This window comes from Archocentrus centrarchus, chromosome 24 (assembly GCF_007364275.1).
Source record: "Archocentrus centrarchus isolate MPI-CPG fArcCen1 chromosome 24, fArcCen1, whole genome shotgun sequence".
NCBI classification, from domain to species: Eukaryota; Metazoa; Chordata; class Actinopteri; order Cichliformes; family Cichlidae; genus Archocentrus; species Archocentrus centrarchus.
This window is the reverse complement of record NC_044369.1, coordinates 29618416-29646115: the sequence shown is the minus strand read 5'-3', so window position 1 is coordinate 29646115 and position 27700 is coordinate 29618416. Positions and strand designations below refer to the sequence as shown.

At 41.1% G+C, this 27700-nt stretch overlaps 2 long non-coding RNA genes across 2 annotated transcripts; both read left to right on the top strand.

Annotated features, from left to right (window-relative positions):
* The first annotated feature begins 1322 nt into the window (after positions 1 to 1322).
* Positions 1323 to 3812, top strand: LOC115774811 (uncharacterized). Its single transcript, XR_004019211.1, has 5 exons — positions 1323 to 1891; positions 2703 to 2874; positions 3073 to 3168; positions 3326 to 3432; positions 3640 to 3812. It is a non-coding gene; the product is annotated as an uncharacterized LOC115774811 (long non-coding RNA).
* A 22399-nt stretch (positions 3813 to 26211) lies between these two features.
* On the top strand, positions 26212 to 27316 carry LOC115773876 (uncharacterized). The gene is made up of 3 exons (XR_004019126.1): positions 26212 to 26395; positions 27020 to 27110; positions 27207 to 27316. It is a non-coding gene; the product is annotated as an uncharacterized LOC115773876 (long non-coding RNA).
* Positions 27317 to 27700: the final 384 nt, after the last annotated feature.

Sequence of the window (27700 nt, the reverse complement as noted above, 5' to 3'; positions counted from 1 at the left end):
AATCCCTGTTTTCCACTTTTCCTTTGGTCATTTTTGGGCAGTCAGGCAGCTTAAATGTCACTGTAAAAAGTGCTGACTGATGTTTTATCTGCCTAAAAATGTGTCCGCATACACCTCAGAAAGTATATAGCTGCGCCCCTGCTTACTAGTTATGTAAAATGATTATTTTCAGCCACAGATTCCAAATGAATATCTGAATTAGCTTCAGTGCATCCATATTCAATATCTGATTCACTGTCCTCAGCTTTAAACAAACCCAGAGTTCATCTCTGTCTGTGTGTCTGTGCTGAATTGGACTTTTCCCACTTCTCTTTGTTGTGTCTCTGTCTTAACACCAGTATTTTTATGGTTAGGTAAATCTGGTAGCTGTACATGTCAATATATATATTTTTTTTTATTCAGGTGTGGGAACAGTGGTTCAGAGGGTGCACTTCAGGACTTAAATGAAGGTGGTGAGATGTACTGGATTAATCCCTGTGCAAAGATCTCTTCAGATTACTGGACTGAGCACATCAGCCTCTTGTGAGGTCTGTCTAAAGAAGACTCACAAATTCAGTGCAGCATCCTGAGAAGATGGATGTAAGAAGAGAAGCACACAAACATGTAGTTGTAGTGAGCTGGCAGTCACTTTAAATGGATTTGTTCCTCTAACTCATGTCTGTCTGTCAGCCCTGTGACACATTGGTGACCTGTCCAGGGTGAACCTGCCTGTGCCTGCTGGGATAGGCTCCAGCCCTCCACCCACACCCTGACAATCAAATGTGGACAGACTAACTTCTTTTTAGGTTGTTCTGGAAATCTTATTCACTTCTAGAGTGTTCTTGGATTTGTGGTATTAATATTAGAGCTAGCCATCTTACTTACAGAATTCCTACCATGAGCCATCTTCCCTGAGATTATTCCTATATTTATATGAAGGCCAGCATAACTGTGCTGTGTACATGGAGAATGCCAGTCACTGTCAGTTTGTTCTTTTGCACTAAAAATTATATTGAGAAGTTAAAGAATCCATCCATGTATTCATATTTAATTTTAAAAAAATGAATCAATGATTTTCTATAAATTTGTGATGCATTTTTGATTACTGATTTCAAGATGGCGTAGTGGTCTTTAGAGAAATCCTGTTTGGGTTTTTAAATATTATTTCTGTTTCCTGTTTTCCAGAGCAGCTCTGCAGTCACTGTCCAGGTGGGTCAGTGGGAGCAGAAGCCCTCTGCTAATGTACAGGCTCTGATCAGCAACATCCAGCACGACCCACACAGCCTCCACCTGCTGGAGCTTTTTGTTTGCCTGTGACTGGAGAGTCACATTTCTGTTGGGGGGGGTTGCTGCTCCCTGTGCTGGAGAAACCGCTTCACACCTGCAGAGGTCGGTCAGTTTGCAGAGGTCATTAAAACCCTCCCACCCTGACTTTCATGTGGTGGATCTTATTAAACAAAACAGCGATATTTCAGTGGCTGCTGCTTATACCACAGGCTAACACACTCTACAGATCCCTGATGGGCTCCTTCAACAAAGATGTTTAGTAGATGCTGGTCTGCAGTTTGATGCTCAGCATCTCCAAAGTTTGTTCCTTGTTTATTATTCATTCATACACAGTAATGTGATATCTAGTAATAGTATAATTGTGTCAACCTGGTGCTCTTCTTTTATGAAGAATTAATATTGGAGTGTGAATGTTGGAGCCTGTGTATCTGTGTTCTCTGGGCTTTTCTGACCTCGGTCTTTTTGCAGGCTCAGACCACAAAGCCCGTATTACTGCACATGTTTCTTTCTCAGGTGGACGGTGATATGATGGTGACCCGGGCTGCCTCCTTTGGTCTTGTTGGAAGCAAAGCTCAGGAAGAAGGAATCCCTGCAGTCCTGTCCTTTTAGCTCCAAGCCTGCTCAGGTTAGTCATGGTTGTAGAACACAGTAACGAGTGCTGACTAATGTGACTTTGGCCACAGTTCCACAATAATAATTGATAGAGTAATAATCGTAATTGAATGTTCCCATATAAAAACTACTTGGAATGGCATAAACGTCTACAAAAGGTTTTATCCTTCTAACATCTGTAGCATCACCCTTACATAAGTCATGAATATGGGTAATTAGGTTCATAGCTTAGTGAGAGCATTACTATTTTTAATATTCAAAGTATCATAAGCTTGTTACGGTTGAGACAATTCTTGGAAAATATTATGAGTTACTGCTTGAGCAATCTGTAGAAAAACAAACACAGTTAATGCTGGTAGCTGTGGGTACAGACACATGATGAGTGAAAAGTGGGACGTGGAGAAAAAAGCTCAGTGCATCAGGGGACGTTCCCAACACCCTAGGCCTATAGTAGTGTAACAAGGGGGGGTGGGCGTGTTCAGGGTCACCTGATCCACCCCCAACTATAAGCTTTATCCAAAAGGAAAGTTTTAAGCCTAATCTTAAAAACAGAGAGGGTGTCTGTCTCCTGAATCCAGACTGGCAGCTGGTTCCACAGAAGAGGGGCCTGAAAGAAAATGATATCATACTGTATTCATTCAGAATCAGGAGCTGCTACACCACCCAACATCTCACTGTCCATGATGATGAAATGCTGCCACCTGTCCTCTGATCTCCTGTCTGTTTGTTCTACTGTTGGAATGAAGATCTAAAGTTATCTAAAGTTGAGCTCTAATGTTTAGTAATATAATGTTCTTCACCTCTGCATGTGATTTTCTCCAAAGAGCTTTAATCCCAGAGGAAGCAGAGCAGCAGACAGTTTGAGGGGTTTGGGCTCACAGATGGTGACAGCATGGAGAGACTGTGGTCCTTCCCCTGAAGAACTGCAGGAGTCACAGAGGAGATGACTCCATCTCACTGTCTGGACTTGCTGACTGATGTTCTTCTGCACTGCAGGTGAAGCACAGCACTTACAGGCTGCTAACATCTGAATCGTTGAATAACACACTAACCAAGCAATCCCTGTTACTGTTGTCTAATAAGTGTGTAAATCTTTAATATTATTACCTGCTGCCCATCTTAGAAGGAGTGTTCATATAAACATGGAGAAAAAGATGGAAAAATCTGAGCTGAACTTCCTGTTTCCTGCTACAGATGCTGACTGTGACCTCAGAGGCCATCTGGTCTGTAGAGTTAGAAGTGAATCAAGGCAGAGGGCGGTCTGCCTGCAGCTTAAGAGAAAACATCCAGGTAAAGAGATGTGGGTCAGTGGATAACCCTGTCACCACTTTCAAATGAGATCCTGTCAGAGAGAGACAGTCTGAGCCGTTTTAGCCTCACAAGAAGGACAAAAATGAAGATCCAACTTTGGCCATAATACAAACTAATCACTGCTGTGTGTTTTCAGACTCAGATGGGCAGGATCTCAGCATCAGACTGTCCAAACAGGCTCCAGCTTCAACAGCAGACTGAGACAGAAACAAGAGGAAACAGCAGCTTCAGTGGGCTCCACAGGTGAGCGTGTTCCTGCACCAATCAGCATCTGTTCTCTGTCGGTCTATGTGCTTTAATAAATGTAGTATTGATAAGTATAGTAACTATAGTAGCCATACAGCAGTCACTCGAAACATCTACTTTCTAACTGCCTGGCTGCTGCCTGCACTCATTTTAGTAACCACGTGGTAACAGGCCTGAACCTCTGCTTCCTTTACTCCCCTCAAGGTCAAAGGTAACGTTTCAAGGGGGTCTTCAGAGAGAAGGGACTGATGTCACGTGTCGATCACAGCGATTTATGAAGATGACAGCGAGAGCAGCTACGACTGTAAAAGTCCGACCACGACTGTTTTGCTGCTTCCTGATTATTAATGAATGTTATGAGCATGTTTGTGTCTTTTGTCATTAATTCTTTTGTCGTCATTTGTTACAAACAAAATTCACCAAACTCAGTTTGTGTTATTCCATTTTTACAGGCCACACTCACTGCACATAATAAAACACTCATTTTAACCACTGATGACTCAGTGACTTTATAAAAGCTTTTAGTAGTCCAGCCTTTGACTGTGAACACTTACCATATTGTACCTGTACAGCATGGTTTTGTGCATGTATGAGATTTTTTTAATGTTGAACTCATTTCCTGATTTATTTTGTGATCTTTGTTGGTTTTCTCTGCTTTGGAACTGATTGTGAATCAAATTTAAATAAACAGAAATCAGACTTTAAGTTTTCTGATTTCTGTTTATTTAAATTTCTGTTTCATTTTGATCTGTGTTGTATGACCCTTGAAGGCAGCAGGCTCAAAGCTGACACAATGACAGTGCGCTGCGCTCACTGTGCAGTCTAAACTTTGCTCTGATGAATTATGACTCTACAGCGAGTCATTCAGGATTGTGAAACGTCATGTGCAGAGCCCCCAGTCTCCATCATCAGATTTTCCATTTTATAAACAATACCTTAGAAGTTTTAGTGAAGTCACACAGTGACGTCCACATTAGTGTGTGTGTCATCAGTGGCTACAAAAGGTCCTGCGGCAGACAGCTAGCAGCAGGAACCGGACGCGCCAGGTTAGCCCAAAAGGCTACTGAGGCGTCCATGACAACCGCCATAGCAACAGCCTTTTAAGACCGTTTTAAAAACATCCTCAGAGTTCAAACGAACAAAAATATATGATTTGAAACAATTACAGCTGCAGAGCTGCGGCGGCATCTTTAAACATTGTTTACATAGATGATCATGAATGATACGATGTAGCTAGCAGTTAATGAGGTGACGTCATTTCACATCTGTGTCTCAGTCTGTTGACATTTCACAGCCATCACCTGAATATTATTCCAGTGAACATGCGTTTACTTTCTCTGGACCATCTCAGGTCCACCATTACAATTTCAGCCTACAAAATGATTTAAATATCCTTAAAATAAATATTATGTTTGTAAACATTCATGTCTCTGAAATAAGTACAACTATTCATGTTTGTCGTTAGAATTTTATTTGTTTAGAGAGTTGTGAACTTCACATTGTGTATCTAATCAGAGTCTGACAATTGGTTTAGCAACTCCAGTCAAATCAAACAGTGGATCCAGGCTGAGACTGGATCACAGCTTTAACCTCTGCAGTCACAAACAGACACAAACTTCCAAATCACAGACAAGCAGCCCAGTCTCATCATTTGGACAGTAAAAGGTCTCTACTGTACACTGTGATTAATAGATTAAAAATAATAAATGAAAAGATAACATTCACATAAAGCTGTTTGAAAGTAAAATGAATAGGTACTTTCTAATAATATTTTTAAGGAGCTCTGTCAGAGACCAGACAGAGCCGTGACTGTCAAGAGCAAGAGACAGAAATATGGAAAAAAAAAATTTCCTTATGAGAAATAAATGTGTAACCAAAAATCTTGGGATATCATCAAACCAGAAAAATAGAACTCAATTTTTTCTTTAATCACACACCTTAGCATGCAGTAATGTGACACGTTTCCAAACAACACAGATTTTGTTCAATGTTTTGATTGTGGCAGTGAAAACACATGTTGCTGTGTGAGTGTGACAGGCAGCCGGTGCACTGAGACATGAAGCACCACTCTCTGAAGCAGCTTCTTCTTCTTCTTCTTGGCATCAAAACAGAGGTGGGAGAAATCTACCAAAAAGAGAAAGGCCATCTGAGGTGAAACCAGTCAGGACACATAATGAAATGATATATAGTATTTCAATACAGCCTCAACTGTTGATTTCAGCTCACTGCTCCTGTCTGTGGACCAGTGATTTTTATGTTTGTAACCACTTAACTTCCATTCATCTGTTTAACTCAGGGAGGAGAAATGTCAGGTTGGTGCAGGCTGGTGAGTTTAGGAGGGAGGTGCATTTGGTTCTCTGTTGTCATTATCTGAAAGATTTGGTTCACCTTGTGGCTGGGCTGTATCTGGGGTTACGTTGGACCTGTCAGGCTTAGCAAGTTTCTTAAGTTGGTGTTTATGGTTTAAAACATCTAGCTCAGGAGCATCATCTGTGGCTGTGTAGGGTCCCGTTGGTTTTTGCTGTTTCTCCAGATCTGCGTTGGAAATTAGGTTATTGATCTCAGTGCATTCCTAAACAGGCTGAACAAGGTTATATATCGTCACCCTCCTAAAAAATGGTCAAAGACATTTTTTAAATTTTATTTTTGTCTAAATTAAATTTTCAACATCCGGTTCAGTTTTTTGTGTTTTCTGAAAAGCCTGAAAAAATAAAGTAGACCATAATTTTGGGAGGGTGACGACATGTTTCATGGCTAAATAACATAACTGCTGCAGTCTGATGGTGTCAGCGAGATCTGAAGCAGTGGGTGACGAGGAAGAGGAGGAATACAACAATTTGAAGAGATCCCTCAGTCTACAGTCAGCACAACGGCTACATTAGTGGCTGTTTGAGTTTCCTTCCATCTGCTGTGAACCTGAAGCACGGAGAACACAAAACATCTCTTCCAAATCTGGGATCTCAATTACAAATATGTTCTGATTAAACTGTCACTGGCTAGTGCAAATGGCTCACCAGGACCTTTGAAATGAAATCTCAGCACCTCATCTACAGAGTAATGATCAGAATATCAAACTTGTAAAAGCTGTTTAACTTTTCTCTTTGTGTTAAATATCAACAGCAGAAATCTTGGACTGAAAGCATTAAGCACAACAAAAACTGAGAACTGTTACTCCAAATGTCTCATGATAACAGGTAAAAATACCATTTCAGTTGGTGGCCTCAAATATTTCTTCTTCGACTTCTTCTGAAGGCCGTCTGCGACAAAAGAGGATTTGGTCATTTTACTTGCACCACGCAGTTTTATGGGGATGAACAGCCACAGTTATGTATAACAAGTAATACTCAAGTGAATGTTACACATGTATTAAAAGAAAAATGATTCAGCTCAGCTCACAAGAAACTGCTGGATACTATTCTGGAAATGCCTAATGAATACAAGGCCACTGTGAGCAATGACAAACCTTTAAACATGATAATCAAAAAGCACACATTAAGTATTATTGCTCACCTTTATTTCTGAGAATGTCACTGAGAAAAAGATTGCATGCTGTCAGCTCTCATAGGTGAAGTCTGGCTTTGAGGGTTGGAGAAGAAGCTTTGCAGCACCTTTGGATTTCCAATTCAGTTCTGAAAGAGCAAAGACACAAACTACAATGATGTATGAACCGGACATGTTTGATTGTTGCTGCAGCACAAAACAGGTTTACAAACTGGTAGCTGATATAGCCTGAAGTATTAAAGATGAACCTCCTTTTCCACAAAAAAAAGAAAAAAAAAAAGATGATTTAGTGGTTCTTTTTGCTGTTCTCAAATCTGCTCCCTTCACTGATAAACAACAACAATGTAAAACATATTAATGAATCAGTAACAAAAAGATGGTGTTGAAAGTAAGTAGCCTGATGCTTCTAGATTAGTGACTCCAAAGCAGGCTGAGTCAAAACCTGAGATGGAGACTGGGTTTGTTTAAAGCTGAGGACAGTGAATGAGTCCCTGCTCACTGACAGGATTCCCAGAGTCTGGAAGCTTCTCCATGATGGGAATGTAATACACTGTAAGTTTCAGCTCATTCTCAGGTGCTGGCAGGTTTCATGGATCCTCAGGTTTGTCACGGAGGATTAAAGGCAGCCAGATTTTGATCAATTCGATTCAATTTTATTTATATAGCTCAAAATCACAACAAACAGTTGCCTCAAGGCGCTTTGTATTGTAGGTTAAGACCCTACAATAATACAGAGAAAACCCAACATCAAAACGACCCCCTATGAGCAGCATTTGGTGACAGTGGGAAGGAAAAACTCCCTTTTAACAGGAAGAAACCTCCAGCAGAACCAGGCTCAGGGAGGGGCAGTCAGCTACTGTGGCCGGTTGGGCTGAGGGGAGAGAAAAAAAGACATGCTGTGGAAGAGAGCCAGAGATTAATAATAATTAATGATTAAATGCAGAGTGAAGTATAAACAAGAGTAAATAAGGTGAATGAAAAGAAACAGTGCATTATGGGAACCCCCAGCAGCCTAGGCCTATAGCAGCATAACTAAGGGATGGTTCAGGGTCACCTGATCCAGCCCTAACTATAAGCTTGATCATAAAGAAAAGTTTTAAGCCTAATCTTAAAAATAGAGAGGGTGTCTGTCTCCTGAATCCAATCCTGGTTCCACAGAAGAGGGGCCTGAAAGCTGAAGGCTCTGCCTCCCATTCTACTCTTAAGTATCCACAAGTAAGCCAGCAGTGTGAAGTATAAAGAGACTGCTGTTTGTTTCTACGGTGAATATAAGAAACTTGCTAATATAATGTTTGTTTAAGGTGAATATAAAGAAATTATGGGAACCGTTCCCCCAGTTTATTGTGGGGGAAACGGTGTCTGATGGCTTTATGTCACCCATCAGATACTGTATGACCCAATGACAGCCATCAGATCCCGCTTTTTGCCTGACATTCACACACATGCACACTCACAGCACGGAGCAGTGGGGGCGTGGAAAAACTTGTCAGCGATCCACTCGTGTTAAAGTGTCGTTTTTCCCAGATCGAGCGCGCGCACTACCGTAGCTAGATCACGCATGCACATTGGGCTCAGTGGTAGATCGCATTCTGATGACAACAGCTGGCCAGTGCTCCTCTTCATTAGCAAGCTAATGCTAGTTAGCAAGCTAATGCTAATTAGCAAGCTAATGCTAACTGCTATTTTAATATTATTTTGTCTTGCTTTTGATGAACCTTCCTATCTAAAAGACCTGCACTGCGTGGGGCTCGTCATTTTTTCTCATCGACCGATGACACCTAGCCCTTACTGTTAATCCCTCCGGACCGTATATGAAACTGTGTGTAAAAGGACGAAACTCAGTTCTTTCTTGTGTCCAACTTAAAGCTTAAAATAAACAAACTAAATACTAAGCAGTATAACAGCTCTTAAAACAGAGACGAAAATTTTAAACAGCGTGTTGGTATTAGTCACTTAGTCAAGTGAGCTGATGCAGTGATTAATGCTGATTAGGTGATTATCGCTAGCTAGCTAGCAAGCAGCTAATGAATAAATTACTACTCACCCTCGTAACTGGAGATGTAGCCCTCGTAAAAGAGTTTGTAACCCTTTACGGCTCTTGATCGTTCTGTCGCCAAAACAAATCCGTGGAAGATTATGTGATGTAATGAACTCCATTTTAGCGCGTCTTTATTTATACTGCTAAACTAAACTGGAAACACGCCACCGAACTCTGCCAAAAGGGCGGATTACAATAGGTCCTTCGCACATTTCGTGCTCGGGGCGGGGCCTTTAGAATGCTCGGAAATCAAAGGACCTTAACAACATTAAGGCATCAAAATAAATGACGTCACATGCGAGTCTGTATATATAGGCACACAACTCGGTGAACGAAACACAAACCCTCTACAGACATTTTAGAAGCATTTAATTTAAACAAACCGCTTTGTCTTAGAAGCAACTGTTTTATCAAAATGCCAAGTGGTCAACAAAACACAACAAAACATATTACCAGGATTCAAAAAGAGAAGGAAAGAAAAGAGCAAAACTCTGGCTGGATTCATCAGTTGGATAAAGCCCGAAACGTAAAATGGGAGATCTCTCGTCAGAGAATGACTGAGAGAAAAGCTAATGAAGAGATGGAACAAATAATACTTGAAAATGAACTGAAAGAAAAGCAGGCACAAAGGGAAAAGAGACTGGAAAGTCAAAGGCGTCACCATCTTCTAGCTGGGGCTGACAGACAGGCGAGGATATCCATGGATATAGAGAGACTTCGCCACATAAAAGCAGCATCTGAGAGAAAAGCTCATGAAGAGAGGGCACGAATAAGACTGGAAAATGAACTGAAAGAAAAGCAGGCAGAAAGGGAAAAGAGACTGGAAAGTCAAAGGCGTCGCTATCTTCTAGCTGAGACAGACATAAAGGCGAAGATAGCCTTGAATAGAGGGAAACCTCGCCAAATCAAAGCAGAAATTGAAAGAAAGGCTAATGAAGAGATCAAAAGGCTGAGATATGAATGGCGTCAGTGTCTTCTAGCAGAAGAGGAGGAAAGAAAAGAGCAAAAGTCTTATGACACGATCCCTCTTTGGGATAAAGCCCCAAAAGTAAAATGGGAGATCGCTCATCAGAGAATGACTGAGAGAATGGCTAATGAAGAGATGGAAGGAATAAGACTGGAAAATAAACTGCAAGAAAAGCAGGCAGAAAGGGAAAAGAGACTGGAAAGTCAAAGGAGTCACCATCTTCTTGCTGGGGCTGACAGACAGGCGAGGATATCCATGGATATAGAGAGACTTCGCCAAATGAAAGCAGAATCTGAGAGAAAGGATAATGAAGAGAGGGAAAGGCTGAGATATAAATGGCATCAGCGTCTTCTAGCAGAAGAGGAGGAAAGAAAAGAGCAAAAGTCTTATGACACGATCCCTCTTTTGGATAAAGCCCGAAAAGTAAAATGGGAGATCGCTCGTCAGAGAATGACTGAGAGAATGGCTAGAGAAGAGATGGAACGAATAAGACTTGAAAATGAACTGAAAGAAAAGCAGGCACAAAGGGAAAAGAGACTGGAAAGTCAAAGGCGTCACCATCTTCTAGCTGGGGCTGACAGACAGGCGAGGATAGCCATAGATAGAGAGAGACTTCGCCAAATAAAAGCACAATCTGAGAGAAAAGCTAATGAAGAGAGGGAACGAATAAGACTGGAAAATGAACTGAAAGAAAAGCAGGCAGAAATGGAAAAGAGACTGGAAAGTCAAAGGCGTCGCTATCTTCTAGCTTTGACAGACATAGAGGCGAGGATAGCCTTGAATAGAGGGAAACCTCGCCAAATGAAAGAAATTAAAAGAAAGGCTCATGAAGAGAGGGAAAGGCTGAGATATGAATGGGAACAGTGTCTTCTAGCAGCAGAGGAGGAAAGAAAAGAGCTATTCCCTGATTGCGACTGGATCCCTATGTGATTTTTAAAGGCAGAGGTGTCTCGGCAACAGTCTGCCGCCAAGAACACACGCCAAAATCGTGATCTGTCCTAAGAGCTCAAAGCTGCACGTAAAAAATCTTCCCATTTTAGACACTAATGTGGGAAGGAACGGCCTCCTTTCAGACAAAGTGTCCAAAGCCACAAGATTGTCTGCCCAAAATTGATACTGGCCAGATTAATTTAGTCCAGTATGAGGAACACGGCAAATAAAAGCGGGAATTTAGGCAGAAGCCAGGAAAACGCCTGCAATAAAAGATTTACCTGGCAATGCCAAACCAGTCACCACCCTCCCTCTCCTTTGCGACAACAAACAACAGCCAAAACCTGCATGCTTTCCACCCATTTCCAAAAAGAAATTCCACCTCCCCCCGATTTAAATGATTTATTTACAACAATGTCAATATCTACTGTGTAAAATAAATATACATGTATATTTATTTTACCCCCAACCGGTCTAGGCAGATGGCTGCCCCACCCTGAGTCTGGTTCTGCCGGAGGTCTCTTCCTATTAAAAGGGAGTTTTTCCTCCCCACTGTTGCCATGCGCTTGCTCAGAGGGGATCATATGATTGTTGGGGTTGTTCTACAATATTCACAACAACAGTTATATAGCCATATAACTGTTGTTGTGAACTGACATTGTTGAATTAGATTAAACTGCATGAGGGAACATTTCAGATTTTATTAACAAAACTAAGTTGTGTTTATATAATCTGTTTCATTTATAATAGTGCAGTAATAACTGGAATAAAAAAAACAAAACAAATAAACAATGACTACAGTCCAGTTACTTGTGTAGTTATGGGAAATGCCTGAACCTTATGAAAATGTATATTTTTAATAGGTAATTGTGTGAATCAAACTCTGGAGTTGTGGAGTGTCTTAGAACTTTATTCCTTGCAAGCAATGACAAAAAAAAATATGGCAGTTACATGGCAAGGTAAAGACCTTTTTCCGACTGTGATGTGAATTTCTGCGCTTCACAGTCAGAAAAAACGCTGCATAAACTGCGCGGTGTGTCCAGCCTCTCAGCAAAAAGCGCAGCTGCAAACACAGCAGTGGAGACCTGCTTTGATTTTTCTTTGTTTTTTGGACAATCAGACATGTAATCACGCGGTCCCGTCGCTGAAGCTGCACCCACGTATTAAGATGCTTCACTGTGTCGCAGGGAAAAGCCGACTCTGCTCTGTGCTTTCAACATGTGCATCAAAGCCAAGTTTACTTGGAAAACTCAAAGCTCAATAGCTGGTAACTTGGAGGTCATAATCTATTTCAGTCTGTCTTTCAAACACATATCTGTGCTAGAATTTCACATAAAGACATAATTATTTTCATGCACACACACACACACACACACACACACACACACGCAAACAAACAATTATGTGACATCACACCTTTGTCAAAATTTTGTGATTTATTTGCTCCACTGGAGTGCAGTAAGCCATCATATGCCCCCATTGGAAAGTAAGAATATTACATAAAATTGCCTGCTTGGCCAAAAATGGATAAATCTGGTAGAAACTGTTAAAAATAACAAAGTCCATGTCTTGAGTTTGGCAGTTGTGCCCAAAATGTGTGATTTTATGTTGAATGTAACAACGAATTTTAAAAAATGTAGTTTTAATGTGTTTTAATTGGCCAAAAGTGTCCACGATAGAGCCAAGTGGTACAATTGAATGTATACAGTATATTATTGATATATTTAACAATGATAACCTTCATCCATTAAAATAGATATTCAGCTTATAAATGAAGCTGTCACAGTCTGCCTTCCAGACGCCTGTGACTTTGTCTCTCCTCAGTGTGTGTGTGTGTGTGTGTGTGTGTGTCCTTCTGAGTCGCCGCTTGGCCGCTGCAGCACACCTGTTGATGATCTGCTCATCTAGCCGGTATTTATGCAGAGCTATGGCCATCAGTTGAAGCTGGATTGTCTAGTATGCATGTTAGTGATCTTGGTTCATTCCCTGTTTCCCCACTTACCTTCACAGTACATCTGTTCACCTGTATGTTTCTCTCCACACAGACCTCACCTGCGTCCCTGAGTGAGGAGTGGTGAGAGGCTCAGCTGAAGTCTTTTTGTTTGGGAGCTTTTGGACCCTGTCAGTCTGTGGAAATCCATAACCGCTGCAAACCTTCCTATGGAAATCCTGCTGATTTATCCTCAGTATTGTGTTGTAAATAAACCTGTTATCCTTGGTCTTCAAGTCCGCGTTTTGGAGTCCTTAACTGGCTGAGCCATGACAGAAGCTGTGTTAATCTCATGTCAGAATAACCTGATAAAAATCAAACTGCATCTTTTAAAGCCACTAATCAGACTCAGATTTCAAATCTAATAATGATGACAAATAAATGAATAAAGAAGGAAACTGCTACTGCTCTGCCTCTGAAGTTTCAGGTGGCAAGAGGAAAGTATCAGACATAAAGATTTATATCTCCTCCTCCTTTCACCCATCCAGCCACAGGCTGTATGAAAATACCCACTCATCATTTTAACAAGTGTTTTTTAGAGGATTAGTTCCCTGTCTCACATCCTGTTTTTTTGTATTTTCAGTGAAATCAATCTGAGATCTTGAGTTAATCAGCAGAGGTCACTTTCTGAACTTCCCTTTTATTCAGAAACATTTTCGCTCAGCGAGGGAACCGTTCCTCAGTCGACACTTTCCTAAAATCAACCACAACGTGATCTGGTGTGAATCCAAGATCACAAACACAAACATATACACTAAACCTTTAACACAAAATAACAATGAACACAAATCTTGACATAAAACTGACCTTCATGTGAATCACTCAAGACAGTGTTCATCCAAACTTTAAATGAGTTGATTAAAAGAACTCAAACTGTGGAAAACCATCTAGATTTCCACACTGACACTGACCAGGTATTTTAAGCCACATTTCCATTAGTATCTACTCAGTGTGGCGCGACTCGACTCGGCACTTTTTCAAAGTGTTTCCATTAGTACCTGGTACTTTTTTAGTACTTACTCAGCCGGGGTTTCAAGCCATCCGAAAATATGACGAGGAAGAACAGCATGCCATTGATTGGCCAGGGAGCTGTCGCTGACATTTTCTTAGGGTCTCCATGTTCCTTTTGGCCGAAGATTCAAACCCAATTAAACCCAAAATATCCAAAAACTCACTGGGACGAGCAGGTTCAGGTGAAGGCTGTTTATTAGACACATTAGTTACACACAACACAGACAAAAACCAAAACACAGACAGTAACATAGTTGAGCCTGAGATACACACAGAGACAGAAGAAGAAGAAAGAAGAGGGAAACACAGAGACAGAGAAAGAAGCAGAAACAGGAAAAAAGAGAGGACAGGAAAGAGAAGAGCACACAGAGAGAGGTGAATGAGATAAAGAGCAGCAAACATTTTATATCTTAAACATGATAACTGCCCACTTACCGTTGACTTGCCTTTAATATACATAAAGTCTCAGCCCATGAAACTTGAATCCCAACCAATTGTCTTTTGGCTATATTACACCCACTCCAAAGTCACATGTTCAAGGTGCACACATCACAGGGGTACCTTTTGGTTTATGACAGTTCAGACAGATGTCACAAATGATGAACATTTCTACTCAAACATCTGCTAGGATAACATCATTAGTACCACTCCACTTAGCCGAGTCTTATCTCTACCCCCTCCTGGCCAGAAGAGCATGAGGGTGGGGGCCTATGGAACTCCATTTTAGGAATGTACCTGTCATAAAACACTGCTGAAGCACAACATAGAGTTACAGGTGTCATGAGGAGCAGCGCTCACTCTGGCAACTCTCCAAAAGCCTCAAACACACACCTAAGATCTAACAGGTCTCACCCTCACCCCAGTGACCCAGAGAATATAAAGCACTCTATACACTGGTGTGTGTGTGTGTGTGGGGGGGGCTTTCTCTTACTTTGCGCAGGCCATAAAAGTGACGCATGGTATCTAAAACATGAGAATAATGACTCCATGCACCAGTATGAAGGCCCTACAGAATATAAAATAGTCTCAAGTAATAAAAGTAAAATAGTGACAATACAAATAACATAGGTGAACAATCAGAGTGGATATATTCCCATATATGTAATGATAATAGATGAAAGTAGCACTGACTCATCAGAGGCCCCTAGGAACAGGGCCAGTAATTAGCCATGGGGAAAGTAAAGTACTGAGATACTGGATGAGTCCCGTGGCAGTGGAAGAGTGGCCCTCACAGTACATAGTATGGAATGATAGACGTCCCACTGCTATGGGCGGGGAAAGTCCCGTCCAGTATATGACGCAAAGTGTAAGGCTGCTACCAGTGGGAAAGACCCACCCAGCATACAGTACAAAATACTGAATGGGCCTCTGGTGACAGTAAGGAAAGTATAGATAATAAATGAAAGTGTTGAAAAAATATCCCTGCATTTCCCCCCTTTCATACCATTTGGTATCAACACAAAGCCATTAATGAATTAAGACAAAATCAAATGAGTAATACAAAGTGAACATCTAATCTACCGCGTGTGACGCAGTGATGCTCTGTCAGCTCACCTGTGCAGGTCTCCCTCTTCATCTTCTCCGTATCTGTCCCACCAATCCGCTCTATTCCCCGCAGCGCAAGTGAGGAAAAGAGACAGATGGTTCACCTCCGATGTCAGCGTTCAGATCTTTTGCCTCCCACCTGTTTGGAAAATCCCTGTTTTCCACTTTTCCTTTGGTCATTTTTGGGGAGTCAGGCAGCTTAAATGTCACTGTAAAAAGTGCTGACTGATGTTTTATCTGCCTAAAAATGTGTCCGCATACACCTCAGAAAGTATATAGCTGCGCCCCTGCTTACTAGTTATGTAAAATGATTATTTTCAGCCACAGATTCCAAATGAATATCTGAATTAGCTTCAGTGCATCCATATTCAATATCTGATTCACTGTCCTCAGCTTTAAACAAACCCAGAGTTCATCTCTGTCTGTGTGTCTGTGCTGAATTGGACTTTTCCCACTTCTCTTTGTTGTGTCTCTGTCTTAACACCAGCATTTTTATGGTTAGGTAAATCTGGTAGCTGTACATGTCAATATATATATTTTTTTTTATTCAGGTGTGGGAACAGTGGTTCAGAGGGTGCACTTCAGGACTTAAATGAAGGTGGTGAGATGTACTGGATTAATCCCTGTGCAAAGATCTCTTCAGATTACTGGACTGAGCACATCAGCCTCTTGTGAGGTCTGTCTAAAGAAGACTCACAAATTCAGTGCAGCATCCTGAGAAGATGGATGTAAGAACAGAAGCACACAAACATGTAGTTGTAGTGAGCTGGCAGTCATTTTAAATGGATTTGTTCCTGTAACTCATGTCTGTCTGTCAGCCCTGTGACACATTGGTGACCTGTCCAGGGTGAACCTGCCTGTGCCTGCTGGGATAGGCTCCAGCCCTCCACCCACACCCTGACAATCAAATGTGGACAGACTAACTTCTTTTTAGGTTGTTCTGGAAATCTTATTCACTTCTAGAGTGTTCTTGGATTTGTGGTATCAATATTAGAGCTAGCCATCTTACTTACAGAATTCCTACCATGAGCCATCTTCCCTGAGATGATTCCTATATTTATATGAAGGCCAGCATAACTGTGCTGTGTACATGGAGAATGCCAGTCACTGTCAGTTTGTTCTTTTGCACTAAAAATTATATTGAGAAGTTAAAGAATCCATCCATGTATTCATATTTAATTTAAAAAAAATGAATCAATGATTTTCTATAAATTTGTGATGCATTTTTGATTACTGATTTCAAGATGGCGTAGTGGTCTTTAGAGAAATCCTGTTTGGGTTTTTAAATATTATTTCTGTTTCCTGTTTTCCAGAGCAGCTCTGCAGTCACTGTCCAGGTGGGTCAGTGGGAGCAGAAGCCCTCTGCTAATGTACAGGCTCTGATCAGCAACATCCAGCACGACCCACACAGCCTCCACCTGCTGGAGCTTTTTGTTTGCCTGTGACTGGAGAGTCAGATTTCTGTTGGGGGGGGTTGCTGCTCCCTGTGCTGGAGAAACCGCTTCACACCTGCAGAGGTCGGTCAGTTTGCAGAGGTCATTAAAACCCTCCCACCCTGACTTTCATGTGGTGGATCTTATTAAACAAAACAGCGATATTTCAGTGGCTGCTGCTTATACCACAGGCTAACACACTCTACAGATCCCTGATGGGCTCCTTCAACAAAGATGTTTAGTAGATGCTGGTCTGCAGTTTGATGCTCAGCATCTCCAAAGTTTGTTCCTTGTTTATTATTCATTCATACACAGTAATGTGATATCTAGTAATAGTATAATTGTGTCATTTTTGGGCAGTCAGGCAGCTTAAATGTCACTGTAAAAAGTGCTGACCGATGTTTTATCCGCTGATCACTGATCAATCGGCAACAGGGAAAACGGGTTAGCGCACAGTTCTTGGCCTGCCGGCAGCTGTTGCAGTGCATTGTGGGATGTGTAGTATAAGTGGTGGGAGCACATTTACCCGCGGGCAATTAATAATAGCTATATGAAATCATCTTGCTGCTTACTGCATCAGTAAGCTGTTATTCTCAAACAGTCAGCTGGCTGCTTTTGGCTGGTCAGTGCTGTTCTCTGACTGTAAGCTGGTGCTCTTAGAGGGTCAGCCTTATTACTACCTCTCTAATAACAGCTTGTTTGTACACATGAAACAATTTTATGTGTATTTGTGTCTCACGCTGTGTGTACACAAATGTATCAGGAGGGGGTGCTAAAACATCTGTTTTTTACGCTCTGCATACAGTCAGGACCAAGTTAACCTTCTTGTGTGTTGAAGTCTAAAATGATGTTGTTAAAATTACCTTTGTTTTTTTTACTCAGTGTGCATAAAGCACAGACTTTGTGGGCAGTTTAATTTTTCTTAACATTTAATAATCAATGACCTGATTTTGCTACAACAATTCAATTCAATTCAATTCAATTTTATTTATATAGCACCAAATCACAACAAACAGTCGTCTCAAGGCCCTTTGTATTGCGGGTAAAGACCCTACAATAATATAGAGAAAACCCAACAGTCAAACGACCCCCTATAAGCAGCACTTGGTGACAGTGGGAAGGAAAAACTCCCTTTTAACAGGAAGAAACCTCCAGCAGAACCAGGCTCAGGGAGGGGCAGTCATCTGCCACAACTGGTTGGGGCTGAATGGAGAGACAGGACAAAAGACACACTGTAAAAGAAAGCCAGAGATTAATAATAACTAATGATTAAATGTAGAGTGGAGTGTAAACAAAGTAAATAAGGTGAATGAAAACAACCCCCCCCCCCCCCCCCCAGCAGCCTAGGCCTATAGCAGCATAACTAAGGGATGGTTCAGGGTCACCTGATCCAGCACTAACTATAAGCTTGATCAAAAAGGAAAGTTTTAACCCTAATCTTAAAAATAGAGAGGGTGTCTGTCTCCTGAATCCAAGCTGGGAGCTGGTTCCACAGAAGAGGCGCCTGAAAGCTGAAGGCTCTGCCTCCCATTCTACTTTTAAGTATCCTAGGAACCACAAGTTAGCCAGCAGTCTGAGAGCGAAGTGCTCTGTTGGGGTGATATGGGACTATGAGGTCTTTGAGATAAGATGGGGCCTGATTATTCAAGACCTTGTAGGTGAGGAGAAGGATTTTAAATTCTATTCTAGATTTAACAGGGAGCCAATGATGAGAAGCCAATATGGGAGAAATCTGCTCTCTCTTTCTAGTCCCTGTCAGTACTCTAGCTGCAGCATTTTGGATCAGCTGAAGGCTTTTCAGGGAGCTTTTAGGACAGCCTGATAATAATGAATTACAATAGTCCACCCTAGAAGTAATAAATGCATGAAATAGCTTTTTAGCATCACTCTGACAAAGGATGTTTCTAATTTTATAAATATCGCCAATATTGTCACAATCATGCCATAAATATGTGTTCTTAAAAATTCATATTTTTTTCTCTTTTCTACCGTTTTGTCAAAGGTAGAAAATCGTTCTGCACAAAATGTTACATTATATAAATTAACATTAAACAGCTCTGGTCCTTTCCTTTGCTTAGTGACATACTTTTGAAATGCCTCATTAAAAACCTTCATACATGATTATTGTTAGATTGTCATCAAAGAGTGGGCGCTGGCCACAGTCAGCCAGTCAGCTGGTCAGAGAATAGCAGCCGGTCGCTGCAGAGTCGACATAAAGCGCTGGCTGAACATGGCAGCATTAACCGGCTGACGGCTGACTGTCTGAGAATAGGAGCTTACCACTGCAGCATTAACATATGCCTCAGCTCCTGAAGCGACATACCGTAGGCCACTTTTGGATCTTAGTCATTTTCCTTTACCCAGGCAGTTCGCAGCTATGAGCTGGACCAGGTGGATGCTGGACATCATAAAATATAGGTCTGAATTCTTCAGACATAATTTTAAACTAATCTGGTTTTAATAAATTAAATAAACTCATATTTTTAACTGATTCAAAGTTGTCTCTTATTACTTGAATGTTAGAGAGAACCTGCTTTTTTATGAGGTTAAATATAATTTAATTACTACTTTTCCTGGCTATTGATAAAGAACTAAAATATTTTGAAGTGTTAGTAATTTTCTGTACTACTGTTGATTTTTAGTAGTGATGTCCATGATGTTTCAGAATTAATCAAGGGTGGAAAAATGATCACAAATCAATGTCAGAATTCAGTGTTGATTCAATTAAATTAAAGTTGACAGTCGGTTTTCAAGATGGTTTCAATATTAACAGAGGGTGCAAAAGTGATTAAGAATCAACAGTGTTGATTTAATTAAATACAAGTTGGTGGTACATTGTCACATTGTAGACATGGCCCTCTGTAGATATTGACATGTCAGTATCTACAGAGGGATTAAAACCATTAATGAAAAATAAAGGCAATGTATGAGAAAAACTGTTGGTTAAACTTAGTACATTTGTTCAACTAATTGACTTCTCAGAGATATTAATCTGAAAGCGCTGGTACAGCCTGCATCTGTTCACCTTGCCTGTTTTATTAAACCAGACACGGCAGGAGCTGAGATGCCCTCTCCATCAAGGTTTTCTTTTCTAATGTGCCAAAGGGCTTATAAAAAACATTTTCACACTAAACTCTACTCCCAATATATTACACATTGGCCAAGGTGATTAATAAGAGAAAACTTATCTATTAGAATTATAAATCAGAGGGCTTATTAATTGCTAATGCTAGTTCTATTTCCACATAAATATTGATTCTAACTGATCTCAGAACAGTGAAAGCACAACAAGTGGCAGCTTGTCAAGTACACTTGTGTCCTATCAGTTGATAGGATGAGAGGTCTTTGACAAGAGGGTTATCTACAATGCGCACCCCCCCCCCCCCCCCCCCCCCCTAAAAAAAAAAAATGCTGCTGGTGTCGTAACTAGATAAGCTCAAACCATTATCAACGGGCCACAGACATGCCCATGAAATCAACCTGCATTACAGATTCCAGTGCAATCAGAGTCAAGCAGAGTTCAGCCTGCTTCCGGAGACAATAGCCAACTGTGGCCACAAGATGGCAGTAATTTAAAGGGTCGATGCAAATGGTCCAGAAATTTTATGACATAATGCATTTTGAGTTGGAGGGAGGGAGATCGCTTTCACTTTGGTAAGTTTTAATTTGTGTCAATTTTAAGATTTCACTAGACAAGCACTGCTCACCCTGCTTGCCCTGACAGAACACCACTGCTTCAGCAGCATTCTGAGGGAGACTGGAGAACTGGACCATGTTCTGTACCTTCACTAATGCACAGAACTGCCGCTATAAGGTGTTTGGTGCCTGTCATGGTAGGAACTCCAGAACCAGATGGTGGACATGAGAGGTGAAGGGAGCCATCAAGCTGAAGGAGTCCTACTGATGTTGGTTAGTTTGTGGACTTAAGCAACTATAGCTTGGTCATTTTTAGAGGGAAGCTAATCCTCCACATCAAAATGAACCAGTTGAGGTGTACTGAGCATCTGATGAAGATGCTTCCCAGGCACCTCCTAGGTAAAGTGTTCCAGGCATGTCCTACCAGGAGTAGACCCCCCGGGCAGACCCAAAACACACTGGAGAGATTACATCTCTGACCTGGCTTAGGAACGTCTTTGCTGTCCTGCCAGATGAGCTGGATGAAGTGGCCAGGAAGAAGGAGGTCTCTGAGGGCATCTCTGATTAGACTCCTGTCCCCACACCCTGGACCCAGGTAAGTGACAGAAAATGGGGAACTGGATTTACAAATGGGTTCAATATAGCAAAACGTCTTGAGCCACATTAACCACATTAATTTGAAAACAAGTGTTAATATAAACATAACTACTCAGTCAGTACATTTTATCTCTACTTCTCAATCCTTATGGGGAATTCTAGATAAATATGATCACATCATAGCTGATACTGCTTCTGCATCTTGCACCACCACCCAACTTTCTTCCTCATAAGCTGAACCTTTAGCATTGGTACTTTGAGGTATAATGAGACAGAGTGTTTGTTGTTGCAGCCATTTTCTATAAATGGTGAATTCCTCCACAGCTGAAATATGTTAAGCATCTATCTATCTAAATGAAAATGAATTTCACTTATTTTCTCCCTTTGAATTGCACGAATCTGCTGAGACTTGGAGTGTAATGCTCATTGGTTCTACGGGTTGGTAATACTTGGCTAAAGGTGGCTGCTGCTAATGGTCTTATTATGCTACAAGGCTAACCTCTTGAGGCAATTTCGGCTCCTAGCTTAATAATCAAGTTATTTATGAAGCCTGAGTACAGAAAAACAGAGTCTAGATGCATCTTAATTCAACAGAGAGGCTGATTGTTCACAAGCCTTTTAAAAACATTTCACAGTGGTAAACTCTTTGCATAATTAGGATAATAAAAAAGTAACAGTGAAAAATAATCCATCTTCCTTTTAGTGTCTGAGAAACACATAAGACCCAAGATCCACCTGTCTTTTTCCATTAAAATGTGTATTTTTCCCCATTTACCATAATGCTTTGCAATAACAAGAATGTATTTTAATGCAATCCTGTAAAACCACAGCAGATTTGCCTGTGGTCATAAATTACAAGCTGACAACGGGTGATTGCCTCTCAAAGGGAAAACAAGTGGATGAGACAGGTTTAGTGAGAATTATTCAAATGAATTGCTCGTGTTTGCATAGAGAAAAGGGGATTTTGAAAAGATGAGCAGCATCGAATGGGATGGGTAATTCCTTTTGCAACCAACATATTTATGAGTTTATGAGTTAATTCCCTTATTCACAGAGACATGTCAAGACTCTGGATGTGTTCTGAATTCTCTTCCCTGTGTTTGCAGGCATCCACATATGATTGACTGTGACTAAAACCCAATACATATGAAAAATGAATCAGTGTGCTCTGATTCAGACTGCGTGATTTACATGTCGTGGCATTATGAAGTCAGTATATCATAAAAGCTGCAAGAGAATGAAATTGTATGAAGTCGATATTTTCTTTCGCAGGGTTTTGGGATCATCAACCAGATGGATTGCTTTTCTGTTTGCTGGTTTAAATGAGCAGCCACCTCAGTTTGAACTCGCAGTAACCTGTACCCCATTTGGAGTGCACATGCCTAATATTGTTCCCACAGCAGCAGCTGTTCTCCAGAAATTACAGTGACACATGACTGATTTGTTCCATCAGTTATGAAAATAAAAAAATACTTGAAATAGTGCCCGGTCCAGCAGCACATTATTGTACCATTTATAAATCTTAGGGAGGTTGATCGTGGATATAGAAGATGTGAAAGCCAGTTATTTAAAGTTTTTTCTTATAAACTTTTTTCCTTTTTGAATGTTATTTTAAGCTGTAAAATGACAAAAACTGTTCACAAGGCACACAAAATGCGCCTGAAATGGTGCACTATTCATATACAATTCATGAAAACATACTGTAGATACAGATGCAGTCCTTATAATCTTTTATTCGTTTTGCCCTTTCTCCTGCATGCATCATTGCTTTTATCCCAGTCCAGATGCCCATTTAAGATCAAACTAAAATTGCTCATTTGTTAGGCTACTCTTTGATTCATTGGGCTAGCAGACCCTGTCCTGTGTTCCTGGTCTTGACATAACAAAATGCAACACATGCTTTAATCAATCCTGCAACCTTGCAGAGTGGACATAATTATATAAAAAGGTAGTAATGTCTGGTCAGGTCCACTATGGCTTTGCTAATGAATTCCAGGTTTCTGCTAAAAAGGGATCCTGCACCCTGTTCCACAGGCATCTAACAGCAACTGCAGTGAGACATTTATCACTGCTTCCAATCGATGCGTGAGGAAGACTTGACAGTTCAGGCCTGGAAGAACCAGGCTCAGGACCCCAGATGCAGGATATTCATCTTTCAGATGTTCCCATACTGCCCCTCTCTCTGGGCCATTAGAGTCTGAGGGATCATTGTGAGCAGTGAGGGAGGAGTCTATCCATCATGTCACCCACACAGCAGCATGCTCTAATCCCAGTGGAGCTGGCTTCCTGAATCTCACCTAACTCTGGCCCGCAAATATAATTACACTTTATTTCAGCCTTGTAGCTAAAGTTGCCCCAAGGCCAGTAGCTAAACTGGCCCTAAAGACATCTTCATCTCTCAGCCAGCGGAGTTGAAAAGAATTTGTAATTTAACCCTAGAAGAGTGAATACTGTCAGAATAATTTTCTCACCATGGCTGAAACCAGCCCTGAGGTCAGAGGTCTCAACTGTAGTATTTCTTTTTTTAGAGACAGTAAAGATTGGCATGAATCAATGCACTATTGTCATGCTAAGTAAGTTATGACACAAAGCAGTGCATGAAGTTGGCAAACATTATAATAACAGTCTGAACAAACTGATTAATGGGATGTCACATAATCTGATTCACGTTTTTTGATCGATGGTGCTGTGGACAGAGTGGCCCTTGTTGACAAAGAGAAATGGATTTAGAGGTTTCTGTCAAAAAAAAAAGAAAAGTTTTTTTTTGGAAGCAGCTCGGTGTGGGGTTTTGAGAGCTTTGAAGCAATAGCATTTGATTATTATGTACTATGTGCTGACAGCTTACACATATAGTGGTGTTCAGGGGTAATGGTTGATAACGTGATACTCTGTGTGACTGTAGTTTTTTAATTAATTAGTAATTCCTAATTTCATTAGTCGATATTAAGCAATTAATTTGTCTTTCCAAGGGAATCAAAAGATTATTGGCTTTTACTGCTTTAGAGTGATACTGTAAATGCAACAGTTCTCCAACAGGTTTGTCACCTTTGTACAGTCAGGTCATTCTGCTCACCCCATCTCATGCTCTCCCTGTCTCTCAGTTGTGGGGTGGCATTTTACATGGGTTTCTCTGATCACTTATTCACTCCATTGCCATCCTCTGGAGCATGATATATTGTCTGTCAGCAAATTTTGGTACAGCTTAAGGTGGTTTTCACTGGGTTCTATAATGACTACAGGTAGGCTGTCCTCATCATATTGTGTCGGTTCACACAACAATTATTATAACAGTTTATCCAAAGCGTGGTGGACAGTCAGTATTATCAATTCCTTCATCCTCCAGGAACTGCCTGCATGTTCTCCACATGAGGCACCAGGAGGAACCCAGGACCCACTGCACCAGTGAGGGTCTGACAGTGTGTCCAAGGATTTTATCCCGATACCTAATGGCAGTCAGGGTGTTGTTACCTAGCCTCTAGAGGTCTGTGCATCCCTCCATGGATATTCCTCCCCAGACCATCACTGACTCACCACCAAACCGGTCACACTGAACAATGTTACAGGCAGCATAATGTTCACCACAACTTCTCCAGACCCTTTCACATGAGTCACATGTGCTCAGGGTGAACCTGCTCTGATCTGTGTAAAGCACAGGGAGGCAATGGTGGACCTGCCAGTTCTGGTATTCTATGGCAAAATGCCAGTTGGGCTCCACAGGGCCGGGCAGTGAGCACAGGGCACACCAGAGGATGTTGGGCCCTCAGGCCACCTTCATGAAGTCTGCTTCTGATTGTTTGGTCAATTATTCACAACAGTGGTGTGGTTATGGCTCTGGCAGTGCTCATCCTGTTCGAGGCTTCATTTTGTGAAATCATGTGACCGCCTCATTCGAGTTGCTGAAAAAGACGTGGGAAATAGAGGAAGAGTTCTGGGTGATCTGAGGTGAGTCTGATCCACTGTTATAGTGGCATAATCAGAAGCACCTGGATCCTCACTTGTACACCTTAGAGCTTCAGTTTCAGCCCCTGCTGCTTCAGTTCTCAGCTAGAGTGCTTTCTAAGGCTGGGGAAGTTAAACCAGAAAGAAGGAATCGCCTGAGCCCCGACACTCATTTTTTTTTTTTTTTAATTTGTGAATAAAAATCAATAAATCACCCCCACCATGCCCAGGCACTTCCTGTAACTGTTTATCCACAAACACACCACACACTGTCTAGAAACAATACTTTATCAATATACCACAGTTGACCTATTGGTACTTAGATATACCACTGGCAGCATAGATTTATTTAATCTGGTTTTACAATACCTCAAATGGAGATTTTGACATAATAATTGCATAATTATGCTAAAATATCCACCAGTCAACATGTAGCATAACAGTAGGACTGCTGTACATCAAATGTCCAGCAGATGTCAGTACTCCTAAATGGCATTAAATTGCTTTTGGCGAATCAGTTGGCCGGAAAGATTCAACACATTCAAGGGCCCTCATCATACCATCACTACTGTCCAGCTCTCCTAGAGTAGATGCCTGTCTCCTGGATTCTCCTCCATGCTCTTGAGACTGTGCTGGGAGACACAGCAAACCTTTTGGCAATGGCACTTGCCATCCTGGAGGAGTTGGACTACCTGTGCGACCTCTGTAGGGTCCAGGTATCATCTGATGCTACCAGAAAATATGTGGAGGGAAAAATGTCAGTGGCCTCCACCTGTAAAACCATTCCTCTTTGGGGAGTTGTCTCATTGTTGCCCCTCTAGTGCACCTGTTGTTAATTTCATGAACACCAAAGAAGCTGAAACTGATTAACAACCCCCTCTGCTACTTAACTGCCCAGATCAATGTCTCAGAAGTTTAACTGACTTGATGCTGCACTCTGATTAAAAAAATATTCCTTTAATCTTTTTGACCAACATATTACTGATTAACAGCTAGTCTTCGACCAAGTTGTCCCAAGTTGTTAAGTCCAGCTGTTTTTTTTTTTTTTTTGTGATTATTAATTGTCTTGTCTTTCTTTTGTCTAGTTGCTGCACTCTAAAAGGTAATACCTATTCTTACTTAAATTACGTTTGTGTGCTTTACTTAAGTCTCACTATACTGTTGAGTTAACTCAAGCAATGTGAGTAATGTACATGTTTAGCCTGAGAAAGGTACAAGACTAAGTTCTAGTGTGTAAACTGGACTTGAATATTTTTGTTACTGGAGTGAATGCTGGGGTGAGTTCAGCAGTGCACATGCGCAGTACAGAAGTGCGGGAAGCTTCCAGAAACCCTGTGGACTTACACATTGGAAGAAGCTGATCTTCTCTAAAGGTGAGCTGTTCATCTTCATTATATTTTTATGTGTCATGTATGACTTTATTATTCAATGTATTGTTACAGGCTAGTTTTGCATGATGATGCATAAACGTATTTGCAGACTAATGCTAATGTTAATGTTAGCATGGGCTTATGGGGCCAATATTAGCTAAAACTGCCATGTACTGTATTTTACTTGAGAGCCTTTAATGTTTTGTCCATGATAAGAGCTCTTTACATTGATTACCTGTATTTCAAATGCAGCACGTTAGCATGTTTGTAAGCGTAAACCAGGCCTGCTAACATTCGTGTAGCCTTAATTTCACTCGGTCATGGAGGGTAATGTGACGTTCAGGAACAAGCCTCGAGTGGAAAAACTGCTGAACGGTTCAAATACTGGCACCAGAACCCCGTCGGTGGAAAAGCGGCCAGTGAGAGCCGTTCTTTGTTTTTTTACGACTTTGCTTGCTTATAATGCTCTGGACATGGAAGCATGGAAGAAAAAAATACAATGCATTCCACTAAATAAGTGCTCTCAACGAGCTGAACAATTATTTTGTATCACTTATTGTGAAGAATGTGATTCATTTTCTTCAGAAGATGCTTTTGCTTACTTTTATTGTTTTTCCCTTCTTGTAGACCAGTGATGTTGTTGCCATGAGGACTGCTGTCCTGCGATGTCTCGGTTTTCCTCGGGGGTGATGAAAGAGACTGCTACAATGCCTCTTTTGTACGTATTGCAATTTGGTTTGTTAGAGGTTCTGCACTTGGAAATCAAGATTTTCACCCCATTCTTTTTTTTTTTTTTTTTTCTTAATATCCACAGGATTCAGATGCCGTGGCAGACTTCACCCAGGTTCCTGTGGGATTATTGCCTGTTATTCCTGAAGTCAGTCAGCAACCAGGTCCGAATGCTCTTCACCTTGAACCATCCAGCATGTTATCATTCTGGAAGGTACAATTGTCATGGTTGACACTGAACACCACCATCAAGCTGTTTGTCTCATATTTGGACTGATCTATGCCCTTCATATTTGGACTGATCTATGCCCTTCATATTTGGACTGATCTATGCCCTTCATATTTGGACTGATCTATGCCCTTCATATTTGGACTGATCTATGCCCTTCATATTTGGACTGATCTATGCCCTCCATCCTGACAGTCCTAAAAAGCACCTTTGACTTCATTCAGAGACTGATGCTCAGTCTGGTTTCTTTTTTTATGCCATTACTTGTATTTCTATGTTTTTTCATATTGTGTATTCATTTAATATATTTTTTTTAACTTACTATCATACTTTAATTTGATTTTTTTTTT